Source organism: Dendrobates tinctorius, unplaced genomic scaffold, assembly GCF_039654945.1.
Source record: "Dendrobates tinctorius isolate UK_male_01 unplaced genomic scaffold, ASM3965494v1 ptg000301l, whole genome shotgun sequence".
NCBI classification, from domain to species: Eukaryota; Metazoa; Chordata; class Amphibia; order Anura; family Dendrobatidae; genus Dendrobates; species Dendrobates tinctorius.
This window is the reverse complement of record NW_027361968.1, coordinates 119,845-134,752: the sequence shown is the minus strand read 5'-3', so window position 1 is coordinate 134,752 and position 14,908 is coordinate 119,845.

Below are 14,908 nucleotides of genomic sequence, written 5' to 3'. Positions count from 1 at the left end.
TTCAAAGCAATTCACTTTACTTCGCTTCCCTTGTCGGCCCTCCGTTTCCAGAGCCGCTTCCCGCACACCGCACTTTACACTGGGGACGCGTGTGTATGCGTACACCGTCCCCTTTTCACTCGTTGACACTCCTGTCAGATCCGTCACTGTGGCCGCCCTAGGCCTGTAACCAACAGTACTTTTACTGAACAGTAGTCTCTCTCAGTACGATATGCTTTACCTCGTTGCCTCTTCTATTCTACGGTACTTTCCTGTCTGGACCACCCCCCCTGACGTTCTCTCTCCTCAGTCCCTCTGGTTTGGTTTTCCTCAGAGTGCACAGACTGTCGCAGTCCTCCTGTCACTTGAGCTCCCCCTGGGGACTGGAACCTTCTGGAACCCTCCCTCAGTATTTATAGCATTCCCGGTCCCCTGTCACTGTAACTCCGCCCCCATGACCAACGGTTTCTAAAGCACTAAGCTGATGTCAAGTCCTTTGCTCACACTCCTCCCTGCCATCTAATGGTCAACCCAAGGTACTGCACGTCCACTACACTTTCCTAGCTGTTTCCCCATTGTAGTAACTGTCACCTATCTAAACTGTGCAAACCTATCTTTGTCTATTCTGACACGTCAGTCCGTCAGGTCACCTTCCCCACACTCTCGCTTCCTTTGACTATTGTCGTCCTCGACAATCCGTAGTCCCTGCCTTTGTCGTTCTGAAGCTTCACCTACACTCTGTTGTCGGACCAGCTGTTGGGCCAAACCCACTACCCGTGGGGGCCGAACCAACTGGGAGCACCATGCTCCAAGCAGCCTACCGCTACTTGCCAGCGCGCACGGCACGTGACAACATCTTGCAAGTTGGCCAAGGTACACCCGTATTCTCTCTACGGCGTGTATCTTTCCCCTACTCTCCCCTTCTGTTACCTTTCACTATCCGGTACGCCATGATCGAGGCCACACAACTACCAGATCATTGCCGGCGCCCGCCTTCCTTCTTCAGGGGTGTCCGTGGTGTAGGGGTCCTGACCTAGGACGGCTGTCTTTCTCACGTCTTCCAACACCTTCATCTTTCTTTCAATTACATGTCATGGTCGGCGTCCCGGTCTCCCAGACCCTCTCAACTTCTAGACCCCTACCGGATCTCACACTTTCCTTTGGTCCCTCAGACCTTCTCTTACCCGGACCTGTTGCATTTTCTTGTGCATATTGTACACCAAAACAACTTTACAATATCACAAGTACCCCCGTTTTTATAATTTTTCTTTTCCATTTTCTTTTTACTTCTAAGACCAACATATAACAACGATCATTGCATGTCTTCTTTCTCCCCCCTTCCTTGGACCTGGACACTCCTCCGCTTCTCCGTATCCCCCTTCTGTCAGGTTTCAAATAAGCAAATAACATCCTGTAAGAGGAACATACTAATAATAAACTCAGCAAATAAAACATTTTTTTTTTTTTAAACTAGAACTGTTCTCCAGAACCTGCACTACAGTGCACCGAACTCTCGACAGTCTAATTTCACTACGCAGTGACTAGTAGTGAGGGACCCCACAGCCGTGGAGGCCCTGGGGCTACTGAGGGTGTCCATTCAAGTCCTCTTCCTTGAGTGTGGAGCAGGTTCTACACTTCCTGCTCCCGGGCCTTCTTCCTGATCACCTCCGCTACCCACACGGAGGGATCAGCACGGGCCCTGGAGTCCGGTGGGCGGGACTCCGCTGAGAAAGACCGCAAGACAGAAACGGCCGAAGATTTCTGCGGCCCAGCAGCCGCTCGGGTCAGGTGGCAAATGGGGACAACCGGGTCCTCGGGGGCTGGAATCACAGGGCTCGCTAAGTCGGCCGCAGCCGACTCCAGCAGCGACATAACCGCGGCCTCAGGACGGGCCGCATCCACTACTTCCAACGAAGCCGGAGTAACGGACGGTTCCAACAATGCAGTTGCTATTAGCAGGGGAAGCGCAGCAGCGTCTTCTTTGGGTGAGCTCTGCACTGGTGACTCCGGGCGGGGTAGTTCGGGGACTTGAGCGGGGGCCTCGCCCAGTTCTGCATACACCACAGGGCCCGATGTAACTAGGCCTTCCGGTGCGCAGGGGGCAGCGTGCTGCAGCAGAATGGTGGGGGCCGCTTGCAGAGGCACTGGTGGGGCCGGGGGTACTCTCACCTTCCCCGGCGCTGCGGCCTCCGTCTCACCATCACGTGACTTTCCCTGCAGCCTCCGTTCCTCGCTCCACTGTCCTGCGGGCCTTTCCTCCAGACCCAGGGGCTCCGCGGAAAAGTCCTCTGCCGGTATTGGTGGCGGCCGCTCTTGCTGACTCCGCTCAGGCTCCGCTCTCCGACTCAGCATCCCGCTGCCTGCCCGTGGTTCTAAAGATGACTTCTGGTGCAGCTCCATCTCCCGCCGCCATTGCCACTCTAGGCGGCCGATGCCCCGACATCCGCAGCGTCTCATACCATCCGTTGGGCAGCACTCGATGGCGTCAGACAGCCGCAACCAAGTTTTTCTTTTGTGCCACTCCCTCTGTGAGGTGGGGTGTCGGCAGACCTCTCCACCCACCTGTCAGGGTCCAATATATGGAAGCGTCGATCTCCGGGCACATACTGCTTCCTTTTGGGGTACGTTGGAGTGGGTCCCAGTCCATTCTGAACAACTGCAAGCATCTGGACCTCTCCTCTGCGCTGAAGCAACACCGCCATACTGCACAGTACCTGGTACCGCCCCGGATCCTCTGCTGGCCACGCAGATCCGTCACAGCGCCCCCAATTCATATTCCACAGGTAAGTCATTTGTAATCCACAGGTGTTTATATTCCAAGCAGCATAGTCCAAGTTCTTTTCCATTATTTGCGGCAGGCCTGCCGCAGAAGATGAGGTATTAGCGGCGGCTATCCTGCCGACTACGCCAAATGTAGGGTCGTAGGCCGAGCTGGGGGGGTGGTCCCTCTTTATACCGCGCAGAGATGTAACGAGACAATGGAGGCAGATGTCGGGTACAACAGGTCCAAGCTTTATTCTCTGGCCGCTCACTTGACGGCCTCCGCAGTACACCGCACTTCAATTCACTTTACATCGCTTCGCTTGTCGGCCCTCCGTTTCCAGAGCCACTTCCCACACACCGTACTTTACACGGGGGACGTGTATGCGTACACCGTCCCCTCTTCACTCATTGACACTCCTGTCAGATCCGTCACTGTGGCCGCCCTAGGCCTGTAACCAACAGTACTTTTACTGAACAGTAGTCTCTCTCAGTACGGTATGCTTTACCTCGGTGCCTCGTCTATACTGCGGTACTTTCCTGTCAGGACCACCCCCCTGACGTTTTCTCTCCTCAGTCCCCCTGGTTTGGTTTTCCTCACAGCGCACAGACTATCGTAGTCCTCCTGTCACTGGAGCTCCCCCTGGGGACTGGAACCTTCTGGAACCCTCCCTCAGTATTTATAGCTCTCCCGGTCCCCTGTCACTGTAACTCCGCCCCCCATGACCAACGGTTTCTAAAGCCCTAAGCTGATGTCAAGTCCTTTGCTCACACTCCTCCCTGCCATCTAATGGTCAACCCAAAGTACTGCACGTCCACTACACTTTCCTAGCTGTTTACCCATTGTAGTAACTGTCACCTGTATAAACTGTGCAAACCTATCTTTCTTCACTCTGACACGTCAGTCCGTCCGTCAGGTCACCTTCCCCACAAATGTTTGGAAAAGAAAAATGTTTCCTGTTTAACCACAAAATTACTAATAGCAAAAAACTGACTGGCACTTCGAAATCAGAAAACTGGTGAGTACAGGTACGAACTAAGAGCAGCCACCTCCATATACAGCAAACAAATGAAGCTGCACTCTGTAGTGCTAAAGCTGTAAGAATATAATATAGGAAATATGGAGAACAATGCTGCTCTAGATAATAAAATTGAGACGCTTAGCACATCATTTGGCCAATTCATGTATGCCCAGGAGCCAACAACAAGGCGGTCTCAGATCTGCAGGGAACCTTCAACCTACGTGTCTAGTGTGAATACCTCTCGGTTGATAATTTCTGGTAGTTGGGTGATGACCGGGTAATAACCCAGGATAAAGGACGTAGTCACAGGGATCTCCTGGAAGCTGTTGGCTTGTTTGGAAATTGTGATTTTTGTGGGATAGATGGGGTACGTACAGATGGATTGGAATGATATGGTGCAGGGACCGCTTGAGTTGGTAAAAGGGGTCTTGTGTCAGGGAAGGAGCGTAATTACAGTGTATTAGATGAATATTTCTGTTATGTTATTGAGACCCGGGGTTTTATTGTATTCAGACGATACAGCCAATAAATGTATTTTTTCCTGAGAACTTCGATCCTATCGGGAGGACAGTTGGATGATTTGTCAGGTATGACGCTAACACTGTGTATCTTCCCATGGACTAGGATGCAGTGCCTTGATGACCAGTGTTCTGAGGATCCCATGGTGATATTGGCTCTGTGTGCGCTGGGTGGCCGGTGTAGTGGTTGGGTTGTCCTGCCGACGTGTTCCAGCTGCCGCCTACATCCTATCAAATAAATGACAAATGGAGTGAAATGTCAGGAAGGTCTCACCTGTGGCACTGCATGTAACGTGGGTGGTAACATGATTTATGCCAAAACGTGTAGCTCTGATGTCCTATGTGGATTACGTTTTTTATACTGAAGTATGTTTTTAGCAAAGTTTAGTAAATATGAAGTTTGAACATTATTTTCGCTCATGGCTGGATCTTCTGTTTTCTCTGGATCTTCCTGCAGAGCCTTGACTCGGCGTTTCCGTGTGAGGACACCTCGCCTTGACTGCAGTGTTCCGGTGATCTGTGAGCCGTCTCTCCCCCTTTCCCTTCCTATACCGTTTTTGCATTGAAGTGCGCAGTGTTGAGTTCTATCGTCTTTCAGCACAGACATTTTCTACCATTTAGAACAGCCAAGTTTGGTGGATATGAAGGTGTTTGAGGTCTGAGAGAGGATGCTTTGGTTGACGAGGGGCTAGAAGATTGTGAATGGAAGGGGCGCGGAGGAATGTCATTTGTGGTTTGCCAGCTATCATATGTCCTAAAATGGGGTCATCTTTCACGATGGACCAATGTTTTTGAAAAATGTTTCTAAGTGTCTGGTGGGATTGATAATGGGCAACCTTTAGCAAACACATTCGCACCATCTTGTCAGCCAGGTTCAGTCGCACCTAGACTGTGTCCATTCTCTAGCACATACCCTGAGCCACAGTCCCATGGATTTCTGGGTCACCAGATTGGACCAGTAATAAGAACTAGCCCAGGTTGCTATAGGCGTACTGTGATGTTCAGCCTCCAGTGTTATATTCACAGCAAATCAATTAGCTACAAATTAAAATTCCTGGCAAAATTCACACGGACCAGTAATGCACAAAAATGGATCATTGGTTGTATTAATATATTTCTCCTCCTATGCAGCCATATTCCATACTCTCGCGCATCACCCCTACTCTGGAACTCTCTACCACAACATATCAGACTCTCACCTACCATCGAAACCTTCAAAAAGAGCCTGAAGACCCACGTCTTCCGACAAGCCTATAACCTGCAGTAACCACCGATCGACCAAACCGCTGCACGACCAGCTCTACCCTCGCCTACTGTATTATCACCCATCCCTTGAAGATTGTGAGCTCTCGCGGGCAGGGTCCTCTCTCCTCCTGTACCAGTTATGACTTGTATTGTTTAAGATTATTGTACTTGTTTTTATGTATACCCCTCCTTACATGTAAAGCGCCATGGAATAAATGGCGCTATAACAATAAATAATAATAATACAAGAGATTAATGACATTAAGTCATGGATGATGGATGAAAGAACATCCAGAGTTGTGTTTTCTTCTGTTGAAGCCATTCGCCGGAATTAGATATATCGGTGTTCGTGTTTTCTTCCTGATCACAGGCATGGCCTGCGCTTTATTTCGCGCCTCTTCTTTTGGTTCCGCCCACGACAACATTCCCCTTTCTTCCCGAGTGCCATGCGACACAAAAATGGCAGCAATTTCACAGTTAACTTAAGTTTTTGGCACACAGTACCCAGCTATGCCGGGCTTGGAAATCCTGTTTGTGACGCCAAAATGGAGTGCCTACCAGGGCCGTGGGGATACTCGGTACCGGGTAGGTCCTTAAGGGGATGTGTCATGGCATCAGTGACCCAGTCCGTGGCCCTGGGTGCTCAATGAAAATGATGATAAGGGGATGATAAAGTTTATGAAAGATAGTTTGTGATGCCACCTCTGGTATTCGGCAATTAGATGTTAGCCGAAGCTGCTTGAAGAGACCGCTGGGGCTGATGATGATGCAGCAGAGTTGGTACAGTTCTCCACACGTAAAGCTAAGCCCCAGGGCAGCAATAGTGTAAAATTATGGTGATGATGGTTGTAGTGCAGGGCTGAGGTGACGCAGCAAATAAACAGGAGGGCACAGCGGGGTGCAGTCTTCACACTTTTACTCACAGTTTGAGGTGCAGACCTGGGCACTGAGTACAGATGGTAATGGAGATCTGTTATGAATGAGTCACCGAAGGAGGAAAAAACAAAAATACAAGCTAAGTCCAGAAAACCGGAGAGGTTGGTAGCTATCGGATTGCAGACCCCTGATCCTATCCACAACAACTAACAGTAGCCGTGGGGGGTTCCTACGAAGCCCTAGACCCCTCGATAACAGCCGGAGAACTAAATTGGCCTAAAGAAAGAAAGGGGAAATCTAAACTGCCCCAGAGCAGACCCCAAAGCAATAGGCAGCCCCCAACATATAATGACGGTGAAGCAAGATGAAAACACTAACACAGATAGAAAGATAGGTTGAGCAAACGATGGGGCCCAAGCTAACTAAAAAGGACAGGATAGAAAAGCTGCTGTCTGAAATCCGTAAAAAACCCTACCAAAAAATGTCCCAACCGTCTGATAGGAAAAACAGGCCCTGAAGTCGCTAGGACTTCAAAATTACTATATCAGCACTCAGGTAAATTCTGAAGACAGAGCAAAGAGACAAACTGATCAGAGACAAAAATGGAACTCAGCACACCCCAGACAGGGGATGGCTGAACTCCAAAAAGCAAGGTAAACAGAACAAAACTAATAAGTTCAATAGCAGCGCAAAAACTTATCTTTGGGAAGCAGGAATCAGACTGGTCTCCAAGAATCCAGCAGAGAAATCACCAGCGACTCAGAAGGGCGTCGGCTGCCTCATATCCAGTCAGAAGTTCCTGCCACCCAGTCATCATCCACCAGATCAAGTGTTTGGTAATCAGCCTCACTACCTTCCTTCACCAGAAGAGGGAGTTCATCAGACATCGACGGTGAAGGGGAAAATTAACTCACAACAGAGATCCAGGCAGCCTGGAAGCAACTTAGGATCTACTAAGCCAGATGGGTTGGAGGCCTCCTTTCTGCACTGTCCTATAAGGGCCTTGCTGCCTAAAGCTATGCTCAGTCCTCTGTTCCTTACTGTTCTTTAGTCCTTGCCTGTATGACAGGCAGCTTGAGCCTTTTACAGGTGTCACTCATTCGTGGTGGCTCCTGCTCTGGTATGCTGCTGTGCCTTCAGGTGAGTGATGGGGCCAGGAGGCCTGCAGTCTCCTGCCCTCCGGATTTGGCTGCTGGGACTGTTGTACCCGTGCAGCCACGGAAAACAGCGTCCAGTGTGAAGCGCTCTTCCCTGGCGTGAGCTTGATCACAGCTCCAATCCCCAGGCTTTCCTAAACTTCCACTTTCCTCTCTCTTCACTCTGCTCTTGGGACAAGCTCCTCACAGCTCCTGTCCCTTGTACAGACTCTCTCAGACTGACTAACTCCACCTCCAGGCCAGAACTAATAAGGAAGCTTTCCTGAAACCAGGTTTTGAGCTCCCCCTTCTGGTCTGGAGTCAGGAAAGGTGTTGTATGCTTGTGTTATCTGGCTAGGGAAACCCTTCTTGCTTCCAGACATGACATAATGTGGCGCCCCCAGGCGTACGGTCACCACACTGGCTTTGCCTTCCCCCAGGGGAGGGTAATGCCAGGCTTGGAGGCAATGAAGGGTCTCTCCAACAGTTTACCTATACATGCAACACAGTTCCACTCCAGGCCAGCAGGGGGAACTCTAAACAAGATTTGAGGGGAGGAGTGCTCCCTGAGGGCCAAGTGAGAGGAGTGGTCAGTTAGTCTGCGGAGGGTGAAGTGAGCAGACGCATGAAGAAGCGTGGAGGTTGAGCTGAGAAGGAGAGCTCCCTCATGGCTAGAGCGCAAGGACTGGAGCCTGGTCTCCATGGTTGTTTGGATCCTTAATATCCTGCAACAGATACCAGAGGAGTAGGAGGCTGTAAATGCCCTACTCCCAGCTAGGACTTGAGGGCACAACAGCAGCTTGGATAGAGAGCCGGGATTCAGGAGAAGGAGTCTGTTATGATTGAGTCACCGTAGGATGCAAAAACAGAAATGCTAGCTAAGTCCAGAAAACCAGAGAAGTTGGCAGCTATCGGATTGCAGACACCTGAACCTATCAACACAACTAGCAGTAGCCGTGGGGGGTTCCTACGATGCCCTAGACCCTCGATCACAGCCGGAGAATTAAATAGGCCTAAAGAAAGAAAGGGGAAATCTGAACTGCCCCAGAGCAGACCCCAAAGCCATAGGCAGCCCCCAACATATAATGACGGTTAAGCAAGATGAAAATACTAACACAGACAGAAAGATAGACTGAGCAAAGACGGGGCCCAAGCTAACTAGATAGAAAAGGACAGGAAGGCTGCTGTCTGCAATCCGTGAAAAACCCTATGAAAATAAGAGCCAACAGACTGACAGTGAAAAAGGCCCTGAAGACGCTAGGCTTCAAAAAAGCTATGTCAGTACTCAGGAATATTCTGAAGACAGAGCTACAGGCAAAAGGAGATTCAGCTCACCCCAGCAGGGAATGGCAGAATACAGAAAAGCAAGGAAAACAAAAAAACAAAACAAAAATGCAAACAGGCAAAACAGAAAACTTAGCTTTAGAGGAGCAGGAATCAGACTGGTGTCCTAGAAGTCCACAGAGAAATCACCCGCAGGGCAGAAGGGCATCGGCAGCCTTATATCCAGTCCGTGACTCCACTCAGCCAGTCATCCTCAATAGGCTCAGGTGCCTGATAATCAGGCTCATTACCTTCCTTTACCAGAATAGGGAGTTCACCAGACCTCAGTGACGAAGGGGAAAATGAACTCACAACAGTACCTCCCCCTTGAGGAGGGGTCACCGAACCCTCAACCACGCCACCCGGGCGATCAGGGTGAGCCCGATGAAATGCACGCACCAATCTTTTGGCATGAATATCAGAGGCAGAGACCCAGGAATTATCCTCCTGACCATAACCCTTCCACTTAACCAAATACTGGAGTTTCCGTCTAGCCAGACGGGAATCCAGTATTTTCTCTACCTCATATTCCATGTTACCTTCAACCAATACAGGGTCTGGAGGTGCCACCCCAGGAACAACTGGTTCAACAAACCTCTTCAACAAGGACTTATGGAACACATTATGGATTTTAAATGTGACAGGAAGAGCCAAACGAAAAGAGACCAGATTAATAATCTCCAAAATCTTGTAAGGTCCAATAAATCTAGGCTTAAATTTAGGAGAAGCCACCTTCATAGCAATATTTTTTGATGATAACCACACCATATCACCAATCTTAAACTGGGGACCAATGGTCCTATGTCGATTGGAAAACCGCTGGGCCTTTTCCTGGGAGAGAGATAACTTATCCACCACTTGGTCCCACATCTGGTGCATTCTCTCCACCACAGTGTCAACACCTGGGCAGGCAGAAGGCTCCACCTGCCCTGAAGAAAATCGAGGATGAAACCCAAAGTTACAAAAAAAGGTGACATCAAAGTGGCAGAACTAGCTCTATTATTTAAAGCAAATTCGGTCAAGGGCAAAAATGAAACCCAATCATCCTGATTAGTGGAAATAAAACATCTCAAATACGACTCCAAGGTCTGGTTTGTTCTCTCTGTCTGCCCATTGGTCTGAGGGTGAAAAGCAGAGGAGAAGGACAACTGAATTCCCAGCTTGGAACAGAAAGTCCTCCAAAATCTAGACACAAACTGAACTCCTCTGTCAGATACAATGTTCTCAGGAATCCCGTGTAAGCGAACCACCTGTTGCAAAAACAGGGGCACCAACTCAGAGGAAGATTGCAACTTAGGGAGTGGTACAAGATGAACCATCTTAGAGAACCTATCACAAATCACATAAATAACAGTCATTCTTTGAGAGACCGGCATATCAGAGATGAAATCCATTGAAATATGGGTCCATGGCCTCCTGGGGACCGGCAAAGGCATCAACAACCCATTAGAGCGAGAACAAGATTTAGACCGGGAGCAAGTCCCACAGGACTGCACAAAATTCCTGACATCATGAGACAAGGTGGGCCACCAAAAAGAGCGACTCACCAGATCTCTAGTACCAAAAATACCTGGATGACCAACCAATGCAGAGCAATGAACTTCAGACATCACTCTCTTCTTCCATTGGTCAGGAACATACAACTTTCCACTGTGACAATGCTCAGGTTTGTCCTCCTGGAACTCTTGCAGAGCAAGTCTCAAATCGGGCGAGATGGCAGAAAGAACTACCCCTTCGCCTAAGATGGTAGCAGGCTTGGTCACCACAGGAGAATCAGCAAAGAAACTCCTAGAGAGGGCGTCTGCCTTGACATTCTTAGTTCCAGGAAGAAAAGAGACCACAAAATCAAAACGTGTAAAAAACAAGGCCCACCTAGCCTGTCTAGGGTTCAAGCGTTTAGCCGACTCTAGGTAAATCAAATTCTTGTGGTCAGTGAGGACCACAACTTGATGTTTAGCTCCCTCCAACCAATGTCTCCACTCCTCAAATGCCCATTTCATGGCCAACAGTTCCCGATTCCCCACATCATAGTTACGTTCAGATGGAGAGAACTTTTGGGAAAAGAAAGCACAGGGATTCATTTTAGATGTTACAGGATCCTTTTGGGACAAAACAGCTCCTGCACCAATCTCAGAAGCATCCACCTCTACCTGGAACGGGAGTGAGACATCAGGTTGCCGCAAAACCGGGGCGGAGGTAAATCTTCGCTTCAGCTCCTGAAAGGAAGCAACAGCCTCAGGAGACCAATTCAACACATCAGCACCCTTCTTAGTCAGATCAGTCAATGGCTTGGCAATACTAGAAAATTTTGCTATAAATTTCCGATAAAAATTAGCAAAACCCAAAAACTTCTGGAGGGCCTTCAAAGAAGTGGGCTGAACCCAATCATAAATGGCCTGTACCTTGGCCGGGTCCATTTCAATAGTTGACGGAGACAAAACAAATCCCAAAAATGAAATCCTCTGTACTCCAAAAAGGCATTTCGATCCTTTGACATACAGGGAATTCTCCCTCAAGATCTGGAACACAGTCCGAATATGTTCCACATGAGAATCCCAATCCTTGGAGAAGATCAAAATATCATCCAGATAGATAATCAAAAATTTATCGACAAAGTCTCGGAAAATATCGTTCATGAAGCACTGGAAGACAGAAGGGGCATTAGTGAGCCCAAAAGGCATCACCAGGTACTCAAAATGTCCCTCCGGAGTATTAAACGCCGTCTTCCATTCATCCCCCTGCTTAATGCGGATAAGATTATACGCCCCCCTGAGGTCAAGCTTGGTAAACCAGCAAGCACCTCTAACTCTAGAGAATAGATCCGAAATCAGGGGTAACGGATACTGATATTTAATAGTAATTTTATTGAGGGCACGATAATCAATACAAGGCCTTAAAGAACCATCCTTTTTGGCCAAAAAAAAAAAAAAACGGCACCTAAGGGTGAAGAGGATGGTCTAATATGACCCTTCTCCAACGCCTCCTTAATATAGGACCGCATAGCCTCGTGCTCGGGTACAGATAAATTGAAGAGCCGACCCTTGGGAAATTTACACCCCGGGCTTAGTTCAATTGCACAGTCATAACTCCTATGAGGAGGCAAGGACGCAGACTCATTCTCACTAAATACATCATAAAAGTCCGCCAAATAGTCAGGAACATCATGCGACTGAGGAGAGGTGGAAAAAACCGGAGCCTCACTAAAGGCACACCGACAACCCCAACTCACCACAGACACAGATTTCCAATCCAAAACTGGATTATGAATTTGCAACCAGGGAAACCCCAGAACAACGGCATCATGCAGACCATGCAATACCAAAAATCTGCAATTTTCTTGATGGTCTGGGGCGACCCGCATGACCACCTGGGTCCAAAACTGAGGTTTATTTTTCGCCAAAGGAGTAGCATCAATCCCCCTCAAAGGGATAGGCGTCTGCAGAGGTGTCATCGGAAATCCACAACGTTTAGCAAAATCCAAGTCCATTAGGTTTAGCGCTGCTCCCGAATCCACAAAAGCCTTGGCGGAAAATGTGGACAGGGAGCAGATCAGAGTAATTGCCAGAAGAAACTTAGGTTGAACACCACCAACAGAAAACGTGTGTGCAAAGCGTTTCTCTCGTTTAGGACAAACAGAAATAATATGCGAGGCATCTCCACAGAAAAAACACAGCTTATTACGCCTTCTGAACTCCTGACATTGCGCCTTAGACAAAACTCTATCACATTGCATAGGTTCAGACGTCTGTTCAACCGGTGGCAACACCTCTCGTGCAATCCTGCGTTCACGTAAACGCCGATCAACCTGAATGGCTAATGACATAGAATCGTCCAGACCAGAGGGAACAGGAAATCCCACCATAGTATCTTTTACGGCTTCTGACAAACCCTTCCGAAAGAGAGCAGCCAAGGCATTATCATTCCAGGTAGTAAGGACCGCCCACTTTCGGAACTTTTGACAGTACAACTCTTCAGAATCTCGACCCTGGTTCAATGCCAACAGGGTCTTTTCAGCCTGATCAATAGCATTAGGTTCGTCATACAACAACCCCAAAGCTTGAAAGAATGCGTTCACATTAGTCAGAATAGGATCATCTGGTTTCAAAGAAAACGCCCAATCCTGGGGATCGCCACGCAGCAAAGAGATGACAATTTTAACCTGCTGCGCGGAGCTCCCTGACGAGTTAGGCTTCAAGGCAAAAAATAATTTACAATTATTTTTGAAACTCAAAAATTTAGATCGATCCCCAAAAAATACATCAGGTGTAGGGATCTTTGGTTCAACCGCATGCGAACGAGCAAGGTAGGCGGAAATTCCCCGCACTTCCGCAGTGAGCTGCTCCACACGATCAGACAATTGCTTTATCTCCATTGAGAGAGAAAAAAAATTCCCCCTACGGCCTCAGAGATATAGAGGAAAGAATATACACACACCTTTTTTTTTTTTTTTTTTTAAACACAATTCTTTCCTGCTATTGAGTACCCTAGGATCTGCGGTATGGCGGGTGATTCTGTTAAGATTGAGTCACCGTAGGAGGCAAAAACAGAAATGCTAGCTAAGTCCAGAAAACCAGAGAAGTTGGCAGCTATCGGATTCCAGACACCTGAACCTATCAACACAACTAGCAGTAGCCGTGGGGGGTTCCTACGATGCCCTAGACCCCTCGATCACAGCCGGAGAATTAAATAGGCCTAAAGAAAGAAAGGGGAAATCTGAACTGCCCCAGAGCAGACCCCAAAGCAATAGGCAGCCCCCAACATATAATGACGGTGAAGCAAAATGAAAATACTAACACAGACAGAAAGATAGACTGAGCAAAGACGGGGCCCAAGCTAACTAGATAGAAAAGGACAGGAAGGCTGCTGTCTGCAATCCGTGAAAAACCCTATGAAAATAAGAGCCAACAGACTGACAGTGAAAAAAGCCCTGAAGACGCTAGGCTTCAAAAAAGCTATGTCAGTACTCAGGAATATTCTGAAGACAGAGCTACAGGCAAAAGGAGATTCAGCTCACCCCAGCAGGGAATGGCAGAATATAGAAAAGCAAGGAAAACAAAAAACAAAACAAAAATGCAAACAGGCAAAACAGAAAACTTAGCTTTAGAGGAGCAGGAATCAGACTGGTGTCCTAGAAGTCCAGAGAGAAATCACCTGCAGGGCAGAAGGGCGTCGGCAGCCTTATATCCAGTTCGTGACTCCACTCAGCCAGTCATTCTCAATAGGCTCAGGTGCCTGATAATCAGGCTCATTACCTTCCTTTACCAGAATAGGGAGTTCACCAGACCTCAGTGACGAAGGGGAAAATGAACTCACAACAGGAGTCCCAGAGATAGGCTACAGCTGTCTGCCGTGCAAGTGAGGTTCTTGAGAACATTTGACAGGAGGAACTTCAAAGTACTTAGTACTGGAGTACTTCACACTGAAGGCGCTAGGAAAGAAGACTGCACAGCCCATCTGCTGAGAGAGAATCCTGTTATGAATGAGTCACCGAGGAGGAAAAACAAAAAGCAAGCTAAGCCCAGAAAACCGGAGAGGTTGGTAACTAGCGCATTGCAGACCCCTGATCTTATCCACAACAACTAGCAGTAGCCGTGGAGCGTGCCTACGGTGGTCCTAGACACATCATCACGGCCGGAGAACTAAATAAGCCTAAAGAAAGAAAAGGGAAAATCTAAACTGCCCCAGAGCAGACCCCAAAGCAATAGACAACCCCCAACATGTATTGTCGGTGAAACAAGATGAAAACACAAACACAGATAGAAAGATAGGCTGAGCAAACGGTGGGGCCCACACTAACTAGAAAGGATAGGAAAGGAAAGCTGCTGTCACCAATCACCAGCAAGAAAATAGGGAGTCGGCTGCCTTAAATCCAATCAAAGACTCCTGATGTCCAATCGCAGTCCTCTTCCTCAGGTGGCCGGTCTCTGCCATTTAGATCAGCTTCATTACCTCCTTTCACCAACAGAGGGAGTCCAGATAGAGAACTCACTACTCCTCTGTCAACACAGCTCCATCACCCTCACCAGAAGCCAGAGGTGAACCAGAAAAT